The 13,807-nt window shown below is 40.0% G+C and overlaps 1 long non-coding RNA gene across 3 annotated transcripts in view; it reads right to left on the bottom strand.

Moving 5' to 3' along the window:
• Nucleotides 1-13,418, bottom strand: part of LOC306835223 — a 98,740-nt gene extending 85,322 nt beyond the window's left edge. For all 3 annotated transcript variants that reach the window (XR_013780591.1, XR_013780592.1, XR_013780593.1), the window contains exons 1-2: nucleotides 13,219-13,418; nucleotides 11,245-11,336 (exon numbers count right to left, since the gene is read on the bottom strand). This is a non-coding gene — a long non-coding RNA (uncharacterized lncRNA). The remainder of the gene's footprint in view (nucleotides 1-11,244; nucleotides 11,337-13,218) is intronic.
• Between the last annotated feature and the right edge of the window lie 389 nt (nucleotides 13,419-13,807).

Below are 13,807 nucleotides of genomic sequence, written 5' to 3'. Positions count from 1 at the left end.
AAAAGAGACCTTTCCAAAGGCAAAATTCTTGCTAATATGGAAAATAAACGTTATGGAACTTACAATTCAGCTAAAGGTTTTTTTTAATTATGGAAGGCAAGCTACACCTGTGGGAAATATGTGAAAATTATTTAGAAATAGCAAGCTTTTCTGATTCAGCGAGCTCACATACAGAGTGAGTATGAATAGAGAGAGGCACTATTACTTCTGATGTGATCACTGACCTTGATCCAGATCTCTTTGTGTAGTGGGACCTATTCTCTCTCTGGTATTTCAGGGAAGAGTAAAAGTGACGCATTCAATGGCACACTATCCATTAAGGCCAGCCGCAGCAGGGGTATTTTTTTTTTCATTCAAATGCAATGCTTATTGATGGATTGAGATTCATGTCTCGCAGTTTGGATATGATAACCCCGAGCTACTTGGCCTTCAATTCACATCTCTTTTTACTTTACAATTTATCCCTTTCCTCACTCTCTTCACTTGTTGTCCCTCTATACTTTTAGCTCTCACTCCATCATCCCCATCTAAACCTTACTCAATGTGTCATATACCATTGCCCACTATACCCACCTCTTCCACCACCCTCATCTCAAGCTATTTCCCTTCCTCTCCTCCCTCCCTCTTTTCCTGTCCTTCCGTGCCCAGTGAGAAGCTGTTGGCACCAACAGCTCCAGAATTCTGATCAGCCACTTTGTGGTCTAAGAAGGCTTGCCAAACTGTCTTTCCGATTAATCAATAGTTCCATTGGCTGTGGTTAACACCTGTAACCTCTGCATTACATGGAGGGAAATCATCAGTCCTGGAGCAGAATAGCAAACATCTAACTTATCCTGGCTGCAGCCAAATCCTGCTCATTGCAAAACATTTTACCTACTGAGCAGATAAGTTCTCTGGGATTAGAATCATGGAAGTCTCTCTATCATTTTCCTCCCTCTCATTTATTTTGAGTGAGTGAGTGAAGGAGTGAGTGTGTGGAGAAGTAAAAGAGTAATTGCTGATCAAAAAAAACCTACCTGTGGGCTGTTTTTGTATCCGCTCCAGCTCTACGATTGCCATATGGATGCGTAAGGAAAGTGAGGTACACTTAGATGCTGCGATAAAGGTAAATGAAATTCATACTCCAGAATCTAGGTCATTTGTAAGGCCCAGAGCAACATCTCTTTCCCTGCCTGCCTTTTCCGTGTGTTGCAGGAGTCTGTGGAACATCAAGGAGATGAAAACACTCCACATCCTGTATGTGCAACAGCGCACACAAGAATTGTGATCTGCGAGCATGCCAGCATGGCCCCTTGGAGTTTCTTTTGACAGTTTATAGATAGAATGAGCTATTATTGTATCACTAAACGCATCAATATGCATTTGTTGAACTGATGCGCAAAACTAAATCAGTGGAAGCTACATGAGGGCTGATACAGTGAACAAGTCAGGTAAATGTCTCAACCCATTAAGAAGCAAATAAGCATTATTTAACTCAATTATAAAGCTCAACCAAACATTTTCACGGGTACGCATCCAGGTAACTCTTGGAGAAAGAACCGGTAGACAAAAAGAGAATGAAAAATGATGTACGGTTATGTACATAGACAAGAAAAGCTGAAGAAAATGTAACAAAGTCAAGCTATTCTGTGCTGATCCAATGCAACAATACACCTAAATAGTTGTTTTTAGGTTGAAATATGTCAAGTTGCCCTCCGAGTTATTGTCATTCTCATGAAACTAGTGTAGGCCTTACAATGCTCAGGGGGCGTGGCTTCAGGGCTCTCGGCTGCAGCTGTACACTTCTATGCAGTTATTTGATAGAAACATGATAGAGAGGCTGGAAATGTGGGGAGAGAGAGTTGAAGATAATACACATCAAATAGTAACTGCCTGGGAATAGAACCTGCATCGAGTGTGATGAGGATTCTGCCTCTCAACAACATTTGAGAAAACCTTTTTGTTTTTCTCCAAACGCTTCAAGACAGTTTGGAGCCTTAGCTCAGCCACACGAGTGTCTCACAATGTTAGCCCATCTTCATTTTGAATACAGTCACAACAGAAATGTTGCACATGTCACATGGATTTTGTCGAAATTCATATTCATAAAAATATTTGCATCTTTTAGGCTGTCAAATCAAACTTACTGATTGAAACCAGTTTTAAATAATAAATGGATCAGTTATGAGGTAAGTTTGTTGAAGTAGCCTGCTGTTGAAACCTGGAAAATGAGCCAGCTAACAGTATAAACACTATTAAAGTAGCAGATTGTACAATGTAAGTTTTTATTTCTCAGCCTTCTGATTTTAAATATTTTTGTGTTGTGGCCAGAATATTTAATTTCAGATATATTGCAATTACCCCTGTGATTTTTGATTGGAGGAAAATCAAGGTAAAACTTTGGCGTCTATAAATATAGGTGTCAACTTACGAGAAATGCCCTTTTACTCTTTAGATCCATTTTGTTGCCAAAAAAATCCCCAGAATAGCAGAAGATTGCATCTAAAAAAATGTAGGCAAGCTTTCCTGAATGGCATTCTGGGAAAGTAGTTTGAAAACTCACTCAATGACAAACTAAGATGCAAAGTATATCATAGGTGGATAGATTACATCGGATCATCCTTTCTGTCAGTGCAATTGAAACTGTTGCTCTCTTCAGTTTCAATGTCTTTTGAAAGTTTTCACTTAAAAAAGTTAGCCCTCCGTCAATACGTCTTTTTGCATTGATATTGATTGTGCTTAACGTAGTAATATACGTGTATGTGTCCCAGTCTGTGAATTCAGATTGCAATAGGGAGTTGTAGAAGCTCCACATGTCCAGAAAAAGTGGAAGCTCCACGCACAAACACTCAGTACAAAGGTGGGATCACTTTGTCCCCACCATTAAACCTCTGCAACATCCACAGTGAAGGAGAGACGTCACAGGGAAGTAAATATTGTGCGTTGAACGGACAGTCTGAATACTTTAGCGCTATAGATTTCTGCCTGAGTTCGCATACGCCAACCCAATCACCTATTCCACTTTCTTTGTGTAGCTCTTCCCTGCCCCCCCTCCCCCCTCCACACACACACACACACACACACACACACACACACACACACACACACCACCACCTTCCCCCACCCACACGTCTTCCATCCATCTCTTTCCTTTCCTCCATTTTTTTCCCCTCAGATCCCAGGAGTACACATTCCTCTCCCTCTCTCCACTTGGCCCTGACCCTCACAAACTCACGGCCAAAAGCTCCTACATAAACACAGACATTACACTTACAGCACACACACACACACACACAGACAATGAAGTTGGCTTCTGGGAGCCTAGTGCACGCCTCAATCACACCTCAGCAGCATTAAGGCCTTGGTTGGTGGATAACTACTCTGTATGGTTTGCTTAGATGAAGGATGTAACATGCGCAGTATTTAGCTCACAATTAATCACATTCTGCATTCAATACACAATAATTCACAAACGGTTATCATGTAAAGTTATGGTTTGCATTATGTTTTTTTATGCTCTGACAAAAGATTTTTTTTTTTTTTTTATTAAAAAGGACTTCACCGTTTCTGATGTTATTTTTATTTGTATTCAGTGAATAATGCCACACAACAATCACAACCAAAATATACTTCACAGTGCTTTTCATTTCCAGAAAAAAAACACAACATACTTGACAATAGCTGTGTAGCAGGTAGCTCAGGCTAGGAAGCAGATTTTACAGCCCAGGCAGAGATGGTAGGTGGAAATAAAAACAGATTGTGGGAGTTGACAGGTGCAATGAAAAGGGGGGTTGTTTCCTTGATGTTGGGAAGGGCTCAGAAGAATCCCGATCAAAGTTTCAAGTGACTTTTTAATATTTATCCAAGAAAAAACATTTCTGAAAACATCAGTATTTGTTTTTACTCCTTTCATTTGAACTGTTTACTTATCTAAAAAAGAGCCACAAATGCAGCAGGAAAGCAATCCGTGTTTCCTAATAGTAAGTCCTCAGAATTGGCCAGTTCTAAACAAAGAGAAACTGCATGCCCCACTTGAATGCTTCAGATATTTTTCTTACATGTTCATGTTTTAGATCGGTCACTGGATTTGGATCACGGGAAACCTTAGTGAAGCAGCAGGACTGTTTTCGTTGGAATGCTATGATCAGAATAGTAGGCCTACAGTAAATATTTAAATGGTATGTCAGAAGATTGGTGGTGGAATCCGTAAACGCAACTGCAGGCTGTTTTTCTGTGGGCCTGCAGTATTGTAAAGTGGGATGTGTAATATTGTTATAAGGCGTACATAATGCAGACCTAATCAGTGGGAGAAAGGTTGGGTCAAGTCCTAGTTAGTCAAAGACAAGAAGATAAATAGTTTTAATATGTGGTTTATCTCTTTTGATGCAAATGAGAATATGGATCAATGAGTCCCCCCCTCCCAAAAAAAACAAAACAAAACAAAAACAAAACAATCTACAATTTGTCAATGATGACCAATCAGGTCTGACTATGTTAATCCTTATTTTGGGACAGCCCTAGGTATTTCTGGTATTTCTGGAAAAATATACCTTCAAAGAAGAAGGGAAGACGAGACATGCTGAAATCATTCCTATACAGACAGTTTATCGACTTTCTAACGTTCAATTATGGCTGCAGTGGGGTTTGGGGATGAAGTGGGAGGCCTGGTGAGCTTCAAGTGAAACTTTATAACATTTACATTTCTCCCTCATTAGCAACATATTCTACTCAAACCTTGAGAATTAATTATTGGGCCCGGCTGCCAACTACATCTCATTGATTTCCTTCCTCCCTTTTTTCTCTCAAATGATACGAATTATATCACTCGAGCATAATGCAGGGGCATACAAGTCTCAACAGACGTGGATTCACAATGTATATTTTAGAGAAGAGTGTGCACACAGGAGAGGTGTGAGTATGTTTGAGAGGGAGATCGATAGATTTTTTTTTTGTCTGCAGTTTAGGGCTTGCCACGATACTAAACCCAGGATTAAGTTTGAACAGATGTCTAATGTTTCAGTGTTAGAAGATTTATGAGCACTGCACGTTTGAATGATAAGTATCCTCCAATTAGAGTCAATTGATGATGCATAGAATCATGGTAAGTAAATATATAAAGATTAATGTTATTCTTTATTCCCTATGGGGTAAATTGCTACAACTTAAAGATTTGTATGCAGAGCAAGTATTTTGATCTAATTTGACAAATATACGTGTCAGTATGTCAAATTAAAGAGCAAAATCAATGGTTTGCTCTTGCACTGTAATCTTCCTTTTCTCTCTCTGCTTTCCGTTTGGACTTGCAGGTGATATTTTCCCTTTTCCCTGCAGAATTGTCATCAACTGTCATCAACGGCAGCAGACCTTGAACCAGATACAAGATGAGGGATTTCTCTGCCTTGCTTAAGTGTGCACGCGGCAGCCAGACTAAGAATGAGTCTGGGCTGTGGAAGGGATGCGCAGAGCTAGTTGTCTGAGGCCTACCAGGAGACCTCGGATAGCCAGCACACCGTGTCTTCAATCTTTACCCTGGTGTCATCTTCCCCTCATGTTCCCACACTCAGCCAGACCAAAAACAACGGCCAGGAGAGGGCTGAGAAGCTGGTAGGTAACAGAGCTGTGTGGATGGAAACACACACTTTATGCTTCATCGACAGCAGTGTTTTTCCATGCAGAGTCAGTGCTGGTCATTTTTATTTTATGCTGTATTTACCAAGGTTGAAGTCACCACTGTGGAAAGCTTTTGGAGAAAAACATTTGACTATTTTATTTGTGAGATTCTTACTGTCCTTCAACAAGATTTTGAAAAATCATTATTTAGCAAGTGTGTTCTACACAGGTTTTCCAATTGTATGAACATGCTCACAGACCTGATTCAACATAAGCCACAAAGTCAGTGAAGTAGCTGTCATGTTCTGTGTTCTTCTACGATGTATTGGTAATGAGCTGCTCTTAATAAAGCACTTTTATTGACATAGCTGCAGTCAACACTTCCTAAAATCTACTGAAGGGGTAACTGCAGATCAATGATTTGTTATCAAGGGGTCTCAATTGATTGTACGAAAGAAAGTACCTGCACTTCTCAATGTGAGGGTACTTTAGAGGATAGCATATAAGGAAAAAGCTCTAATAATCACAGTGAAGAACGTAAAGCTGCAGTATGACCTCTGAGGGTCATGTATGAGGCGGTGTCCTTCAACCTGAAGGCCATGACAGAAGTCTGAGACGTGTTCATCAGTGTCTGAGTTTTCACTTCTGGATTTCCATGCACCCACAGCCTCTCTGTCTGCGCTCAGCCTGCTCAACACCTCTTCCCCCCCCCCCCCCCCCCCATATCCCCGAACGCAACACAGCTGTGGGTGTCGATGGTGACAGGTCAGCTAATTAGAGCGCTGCTCTGTCTGTCTGAGGCTGTGGCAGGGAGCTGCTGGGCACATGACTCGTGCACGCTCATCAGGGCTTCTGGCCCCACAGAGGCACCCGTGCATACACACACTGACGCATGCAGAAATGTTCTGACACATGTAATAACTTTGCAATATGCGGTGGCCATAAAAAGGTGAAACTTTTCAAGCTCATGACCTTTTTTTTTTTTGACAGGAGGGTTTGAAGGATATGTTCCAGTTCCTTTTTTCACCTTCCTAAAATCACAAACAAATTCCTATCACCCTTTTACAAACTAATGTAAATTATGTCTTTGGAGGGCTTCTAAGAAATGGGGTTTATGGTTAAAGTAGATCAAGTTTTCCTGACTGATGAAGAGGTAAAACATGTCGTACACACATTTAAACAAAGACATTTCCTCAATCCACAAACAAAATAAACAAAACAAAACAAAAGTCAAGTGTCACAAAGTCTTTCATAGCCTCTGCTAAAATCATGCACTCATAACTACTTTACTGACCTTGAAGGGGGTGAAGTTATAGTAAGTATCCCAGACAACCATTAGCCACCTTCAGTAAGACCACGTCAGCACAGCAACCACCACTACGGCAAGCACCATGACCACTTCCATCTCTGAGTTGATGTGACCTCCTGGAGCAATGGAGCCTCGTCATACCCTGACACCTCGCCGTGACACACAATTTGACCCTTTCCCCCCCGAGTGATGACCACAGTGAAGAAGAAGATGGAGACAAACACCCTCACGCACAAACACACAAACACACAAACACGTTAGGGCTCTTGTGACTTTGTTTATGGGGTTGTTGATGGAAGATGAAGACCATGTAATATATCATTGTATCTAAAAATAAAATGTACCAAATCAAATTAGTATTGGAATAAGGTAAACATTTTTACAGTTTCAAGGAGATGACAGTAACAATGAAATCTTTACAAGCTACATCTGACATGAACTATCGCTTTAATATTGTCAAGTACGCTATTGAACATGGTTCATTTGACAGCGCTGTGTCTATATTGCTGCAGTATCCAGCTCTTTGTGAATTACTGCCAAGGGAGGTCTTAGAGGTGAGCTTCTTTTCTCTTGGTTAAATTGCTTATTTTTCCTCTTCCTTCCTCCATGAACCGGACCTTTTGGCCCACTCGGCCCTTCGGTGGCTCCGGAGTCATCTACTTTTATTGCACCTAATGCTCCAAAGGTACAAAAAAGCAGCCGTGATGCACTGGGATTTTCCAGCCTGGACACCCGACACAAGTGCCAATCAATTTTTAATCACAGTTAAATCAATAGGGCCAGCTTATTTTTGAATGAAAAAACAACAAAGCAAATGTAAGATCTGATTCATTGTCTCTAACTGAATTTAGTCATTTTTTATCTGCATTAAAAAAAAAAAAAAAAAATAAGATATTTAATCCTCAGCTGCGTATGGGGAAGAAGACAAGCCACAGTCATACAGTCAGACAACACAAAACCAATTTAATGGCCACCTTGTGTGAAATATTTAAATATTCATTTGTGCATTTTTATCTGATATACTGCAGTTATAAAGTGAGATCAAAAGGCCTATTTGAGAGTTTCTTCACTTGCTCTTAATGGATTGGAGAACTTTTTACGACTTACACTTTGTCCCTGTTGTAGTAATAGCGCTGTTAGCTATTTTTTATTCCCAAGTCCATAAAACTGCAGTGAATGCTTAAAAGAACAAAAGTCAGACCAGGCTGCAAACCTTAGAGTATAAATCTAAAACATCCATGTTCAAGCAGCCATAATAGAGTGAGGAAACACCCCTCACATCCATGATATCCGTTTCAAAAGAGCTTTATACAACACTCCTGTTTAAGTCACATATTGTAGATTAACATACAAAAGATGCTGGCTTGTTGATATACGGCCGCACATCCAGGGAAAGAAGTAAGCAACAATTTGTCTTGCATGCAAATATGTAAATGACAAGGCTGTGTGTCTAAGTGGCTGATTGTGGGAAAAAAAAAGACACTGCAATAAATGAGTGGCATATGGTTCCAGTCGTCTCTTTGTTGGCAATTCCTATACACAAGGCAATATAGGTGGAACTGCAGAGGCAGCAGAAACCTTAACTGGAGCCTTATGCTGCCTTTCTGTAATGACAAAATGAAGTTTGGAGTTTCAAAGTCTTTCTCAAGTTTTTGTGTTTTTTTTTTGTGTGTTCAGAGATAAAAGGGAGATGAACAATATTTCAAAATTCTGCATTAAGAATGCTCTACCTTCCTATTCAAGCCCTAATTTTAAATTAATGAAACACTTTTTTTGTCTTCTAAGTGTATTAAAGTCCATTATCACTGTTTCTAACCTGAGAGGCAGCAGCCCGCTGAGTGCCAAGATGTAAAAACTGTCCAATGAGTCTCAACGATATGCAAAGCTTCCTGTTAATAATTCATGTCTGAGTTTACAAATGGCACTGTTGCGCAGAGACGAATCAGTCGAGTCGTTGAATTGCTGTTTGGAGGAGATGAAAGTTTAATTCCTGTCCTAGATTACTCCTCCTCATATCTAAGCAGGCCCATTATTTTGCCTCCGCCGATGTTTCCCCACGAGCTGTGATGGGAAACGAAGGGAGACGTAGGCTGCAGTGGCAGGACACGGGCCGTTATGTACTCACAGAGGATCCTACCTGATAGGTGACAGCTGGGGCGGCTATTTGCATCGCTGTTTGAGGGAGTGTCCTGTTAGGCCACAAGCTGCTGGAGGGAAAGCAGGGCCAGTACTGTAACAGTTGCAGGGTGTGTGTGTGTGTGTGTGTGTGTGTGTGTGTGTGTAGGTATGTGTGTGTGTGTGTGTGTGTGTGTGTCATATACTGTACTTAAATAAAAGGGGGGAAAAACAGAGGGAGACACAAGAAAGGATAACTTTGGCTGAGAAGACATGCATTACAAAAATCCCTTGTTCAAACTGAGGAAGGCAACTTTGAACCAAAATATCAAAAATAAGCCAGATATTGGCGATTTCAAGAATAGACATGGGCGCAGTCTAAGTGATGTCCCCCATGGGTTTGTAAAAAAGGATTATGAAGCCATATGGCGAGAGTTGCCATATTGGAAAATTCAAAAGGAAATGCAGAAAAAGCAATTATTTGTATGATATAGATCAGTATACGTTTGGAAATGATTTGTGGTTGCAGTCCTACATACTGTATCTACTCCCCAATATGTCAGCTATTGGCCTTTTTACTGTACTGAAGAGCTCTGTTTGGCAATACACACATCACCCAAACCTTGGAGAGATCTGTGTGCGTGGGCTTCTGTACATCAGTATGCTGCTGTGGCAAGTGAGGAAGCTTTGTCGAAGAATCTGAAAAGCCCTTTGATAAATGCCGAGGGCCACCACCCCAACTCTCTCTTTCTCTCCTTCCACTAGTTCCTCTCTCTCTCTCTCATCCTGCAGACTTCGAGAGCTGAGTCAGACGTGATCAAAGGTACATTTTGAATTGTTTCTTCGCCTCCAGGTCTGAGGTCAGAACACATGTTGTGTTTCAGATAGGAGAGCATAAGGTGAGTCTCATACCTTATATTGATCAGTTTTATTCCTACAACTCAACTGACAGATTCTGTATGAAGTGAAACAACTAATAAAGTGTGAAAATGAAACTTATCGCCTATAACTTCACACCTACCAGTGCCACTTAACATACACCCGCACGTTCAGCAGCGCCAGCACGTACACACTCACACACTCACACCCTCACACTGTAACACACGAGGGGATCTAATTTGGTAGTCGTCTAAATTGGAGTCTCCAGTGTCAGATGACACTGAAAACATCGTGTTCATTGTATATATTACAAGTGACGCATCGTTAACACATGAGGATATTCTTAGCTCGATTTCATGCTCCATAATGTCGATTGTGTTTTGGTGCTAACTGAACAAGATTAGTGATATGACGGAGAAAGGGGGTCTTAAACAGCTGCTTTTTTGTCAGTTAATAAGTTGGCAGCTAACTAATTCATATGTCACCAATGTTCCTTATCAGATAACTATAGAAAGTTAACACATATAAGATGTATGAAATACACAAAGTAAATCAGTAAAACTGGTATACAGGGAATTTGGCTTCACACATTAGAAGATAGTTGGAAAACAAAGCCTTCACACTACAGATGCTGAATAATTACAAAGCAACCTTAAGTACAGGAAAGTGTTAGCATTAAGTGTGATTATACAATAGACAAAAAAAAAGTCATAACACGCTTTATCATGTTATTTTAATGAGAGGTTTAGCTCTGCAGAGATTCAAAAGATTTTCATAAATCATTAAGTATTTTGTTGTTGAAGATTAGTCTTAAATATGAGAGCACAATTTAACATGGAGTTCGTATACAGTAGCTAAACTATAGGTTTCCTTAAATCTAGATGGACAAAGGGGAGAATTGCTCCTTCAGTCATATGGCTTTCTGCAGTACCCATATAAAACACTAGATGTCAGAGTTACATATTGCTCCTTTAAGAAGGGGGAAAACAACTTGCTAGTCTTTTCTTTCATCTTGGTTCCTCTTTAACAGATTGAGAAGTAATGTTCTGCTTCTTAGGTAGTGAAGAGCAAAAAACAGAGGACCAAAAATCTGTCATCGAGGCTGTGTTGATAGACTTGTATTCCAGCGAGTGATGATCAGTTTTGCGAGTTGTGAAAAATCACTTAGGTTGACCCAACCATTTACAGTGGAACAACTTCCTGACAATAACCAAGAAAAAATACCAACAGTTTCAACCCTGTGTTTGGAAAAATAAAATAGCCCAGCTTCTCTCAGTCTGTCTTTTGGATAATGGGATAATATTTATAACAGTGTCTTATTTCAATGAGATAACTCTTTGTGTTTGTCTTACCAGAAGTTTGCTGGAGTCTTCTTCTCTCTGGATTCAGGACGCCTCAGTTTGGTACAGCAAGGAAATGTAGTGAGACGTAGCAGTTAGTATCTCTGAAAATAAAGAAAAAATGTGTCCTGGTTAATCAGTAGTTCTATTTTACTTATTGTTTCCATCAAGGCTGCTAGTAATAATCATGTTAGCAAAGCTAACTATGAAATATGACACAATTTGACACGTTTCTGAAAAAACTGATCAGCATGAACAATGCTGTTACCATTCCCTGTGTTTATGCTCAGCTATCACCATGTTGACTTAACCATTTTCCCTTTCAATTGATTTATGCGAGATCCTGCTCACTATAAATTACTAGTTGTTTTTGTAGATCTTGTTGGAGGGATTTTTAAGAACTCCTTGATGGCTTCTTTACTTAAAAAACCTTGAACAGCTGAAAAGACAGCTTTGCAATCTCGTGAGTAGTTTCATTGAGAGCTTCAGGAAGGACAAATCTAATGGAGAATTCACGTTTTCATGACAATAACATTGAAGCAACTTTCAAAAACGCCGATGATGAAAGTCTTTCATTGATTAAATGATTAATAGGAATATTCTAGTATGCAAGTTGTTGATAGTTGCTGTAAAAATGTGTTGACACGACCATTTAAATGGTTAAAATACAGCACATTGTAATTATGATGTTGGAAGTGAACTAGACAAGAGATGTGGGTGGAAAGTGAATAAGGAATTAGACGGCTGACTTAAACTTAAATATGTATATCTGTATATCTTTGTTCAGGTATGCCAAGACATATAACGTGTTCGCTCGATCAGATATTACAACAAGCAGATGTTACATTCAAACAAAGTGGAAAACCTAGTCGTATTTTTCCGTTAAAAATCATTTCGATGCTGAGCCTTTGACTACCTCAGACCATGTACCTGTTATTCTTCTGACTGGTTCAGTCTCAGTGAATCTCTGAAGCTGAGCTCTCATAGACCATGTTTGTCCTGCCAACTTTTCCGAAAACACTGCATCTCTCCAACCCTCTGCTTGTTTGTGTCCCAGAAGAACACGAGCGTCCAAGCTGTGTGCTTATCTCTCCCTCCCTGGTTTCTTCTAGTCCTCTCGACTCACTCAGGCTTCTCTGACCATCAGCTGTTCAGAGACCTCACTCCAGATGTTTTTGATTCTCAAATTGTGTGCCTTATGGAGATTCAGCTACTTTCCTTGATTCTCTCACTTTTCTTTTTCTCTTTGCACAAGCGTGTCTCTCTCTTTCTCTGTGCTACCCGTGTGGTAGGCGTGCTCGCAGATTTTGGATGCTCAATTACTCTGTTTTCTTACTTCCATACAACAAAACACTGAGATTGAATTTTTTGGCTTTCTAAAAGCACCCTGGCATCCGTCTCTGACAATAGGGAAGGTTAAGCAATGTCAGTGCCTGACAGCACATGCAGATGTTTGAGGAGCAGCAGGTGTTATTTGACAAACCATTTCTTTAAAAAAAAACATGAGTAAACATTTGGTCTACTGTAGAGGAGGAAAGGTATGAATACTTAGGCAAGGTAATGCAGTACTTGTTTGCTGCGCTATGATGTTCTCATAAACTATCTTTAGTATAGAAATACTTTTAATATCTACAAATCTGTGTGGATGACAGACTATTTTATGGTGATTCTGCTCCTTTTCCCCCATGAGAAATGAGCAAAGAGATGATTCCTTCGCGTAGATCAGTGCATTTTATGTACAGTCAAACAGAGAAAAGGTGGACACAAAGAAGGCTTATATGAGCTCATCAAAATGAAGAACAGAAGAGAAAAATATGACAGCTGAAACAAGGCTTCTGTTTGTTGCCTACATAGAAAACACAATGTAATATTGACTAAAGTAAACTACAAACTGTCAGGAGTACCCGGCAGAAAACAGGGGAGGAGGACCCAAGTGCAGTGAAAACAAAAGGTTTATTTAAACAAAAAGGCAAAAGAAAAACTTACTCAAAATAATAAATCCAAAAACATCCAGAAAAGCACGAGAAGAACAATCCCCCAAAAAATAAATCCAGGGAGCAGAGTGAACAAATGACGTGCTCAGACTAGGTATGACAGACAGACAGACAGACAGACAGACAGACAGACAGACAGACAGACAGACAGACAGACAGACAGACAGACAGACAGACAGACAGACAGACAGACAGACAGACAGACAGACTATAGGCTAACTACAACCTACAATGAACTGACAAGAAGAAGGAAGTCACACATAGACTAAATAGACGTGAGGTAATCAGACACAGGTGAGACTAATGAGACAGGTGAGGATAATCAGGGTAATCACGGCAGGAGGGAAACAGAGAAAAGAATACAAGACCAGAACACTTGAGGACAAGTAAAAGTAAAACCCAACACTGACACCGCCACCTTAACCAGATATTACAAAATAAAACAGGAAACACTAAAGACTAGACTTTTAAAACACAACACATGAAATACATTTACAGGCAACATAGGAGGACACAGGGAGACACACTTAAGACTAAAGTAAACACAAGACTATGAAACATTAAAACACACAAGAAAAACA

This window comes from Symphodus melops (genome assembly GCF_947650265.1).
Source record: "Symphodus melops genome assembly, chromosome: 14".
NCBI classification, from domain to species: Eukaryota; Metazoa; Chordata; class Actinopteri; order Labriformes; family Labridae; genus Symphodus; species Symphodus melops.
Note: the sequence above shows the minus strand (reverse complement) of the source record. Positions and strands in the feature narration are given on the sequence as shown.